Source organism: Mustelus asterias, unplaced genomic scaffold (assembly GCF_964213995.1).
Source record: "Mustelus asterias unplaced genomic scaffold, sMusAst1.hap1.1 HAP1_SCAFFOLD_76, whole genome shotgun sequence".
Classification (NCBI taxonomy): Eukaryota; Metazoa; Chordata; class Chondrichthyes; order Carcharhiniformes; family Triakidae; genus Mustelus; species Mustelus asterias.
The window spans coordinates 37,501-39,255 of record NW_027590135.1 but is presented as its reverse complement, the minus strand read 5'-3'; the positions used below and the strand labels follow the sequence as shown (position 1 = coordinate 39,255).

The following is a 1,755-nucleotide window of genomic DNA, read 5'->3' as shown; positions in this document are numbered from 1 at the left end:
GGTCTTCACACTCTCAGGGTAACCCAGAGGGAGTTCTTTATTGTATCTGTCTCTGGGAGTGCTCGATGCTGACACTGGGTATAAAGTGGGTGGTTACACTGTCAGGGTGATGTAGAGGGAGCTCTGTATCGTATCTGTCTCTGGGAGTGCTCGATGTAGGCACTGGGTGTGTGTGTGTGTTGTAGGGGGGTGGGTTACACTCTCTCAGGGTAATGTCATTTTGTGAAGCAAGAAATCAATACAGAATTTACAAATGGAGAGTTTATTTGGTTTAAAATATTTTGAACATTGTAATTGCCCTGTTATTGGTGCTGAGTTTTCACCCTGTTCTGAGAGAGGGGAGGTTGGAGCACTGTCTCCCTGAACGTGCATGTCTGTCTATGTTTGTGTGCATGTGTCTATGTGCACATGTGTGTGTGTGCCTGTAGATACATCTTTGTGTGTCTATGTGTGTGTGAGTGCCTTTTTACATATGTGTACGTGTTCCTGTCTATATGTCTGCATGTGTGCATCTGTGATATGTCTGTCTGCCTGCGTGTGCCTGTCTATATGCCTAGATGTGTTTGTATGTCGGTGTGTGTGTGTGTCATTCGATATTCATTCATAAGATGTGGCTAGACCAGCATTTATTGCCCATCCCTAGTTGCCCCTCGAGAAGCTGGGGGGTGAGCTTATTCTTGAGCCGCTGCAGTCCATGTGATGTCGGTACACCCACAGTGCTGTTAGTGAATTCCAGGATTTTGCCCCAGCAACAGTGAAGGAATGGCCGATATGTTTCTAAGTCAGGATGGTGAGTGATGGGGATTCCCCAGGTGGTGGTGTTCCCAGGTATCCTTCCAGATAGTAGAGGTGGTGGGCTGGGAAGGTGCTGTCAAAGGAGCCTTGGTGAGTCACTGCAGGGCATCTTGTGGATGGTGCACACGGCTGCACTCTGCGTCGGTGGTGGAGGGAGTGGATGTTTGTGGTCAGCATGTCGACACCTGGATGGTCGAGTGTTGTTGGAGCTGCACTTATCCAGGCCAGTGGTCAGTGTTGACCCCAGAATGTTAATAGTGGGGAGATTGAGCAATGTTAATGCCATTGAATGCCATGGGGGAAGGGGGCAATTGTCAGATCTTCTCTTGTTGGAGATGGCCACTGCCTGGCACTTACGTGGCATGAATGTTACTGCCACCTGTCAGCCCAAGGCTGGATATTGTCCAGATCTTGCTGCATTTGGACATGGAACTGCTTCAGTGTCTGAGGAGTCGTGACTGGTAGTCAGAAGCTTTTTCCAGGGTGGAAGAGTCAATAACTCGGGGGCACAGGTTTAAGGTGCGAGGGGCAAGGGTTTAAAGGAGATGTACGAGGAAAGATTTTTTACACAGAGGGTGGTGGGTGCCTGGAACTCGCTGCCGGGGGAGGTAGTGGAAGCGGATACGACAGTGACTTTTAAGGGGCGTCTGGACAAAATACATGAATAGGATGGGAATAGAGGGATATGGTCCCCGGAAGGGTAGGGGGTTTTAGTTCAGTTGGGCAGCATGGTCGGTGCAGACTTGGAGGGCCGAAGGGCCTGTTCCTGTGCTGTAATTTTCTTTGTTCTTTGGTGCTGAACATTGTGCAATCATCCGCAAACATCCCCATTCTGACCTTATGATGGAGGGAAGGTGATTGATGAAGCAGCTGAAGATGGTTTGGCCGAGGACACTGACCCTGAGGAACTCCTGCAGTGATGTCCTGGAACTGAGATGATTGATTTCCAACCACCACAAC

The 1,755-nt window shown here is 49.5% G+C and overlaps 1 long non-coding RNA gene across 1 annotated transcript in view; it reads right to left on the bottom strand.

Moving 5' to 3' along the window:
* Window positions 1-439: 439 nt before the first annotated feature.
* Window positions 440-1,755, bottom strand: part of LOC144483556 (uncharacterized) — a 20,236-nt gene continuing 18,920 nt past the window's right edge. The window contains exon 4 of the long non-coding RNA XR_013496015.1: window positions 440-1,755. This exon is cut by the window's right edge and continues 804 nt beyond it. This is a non-coding gene — a long non-coding RNA (uncharacterized LOC144483556).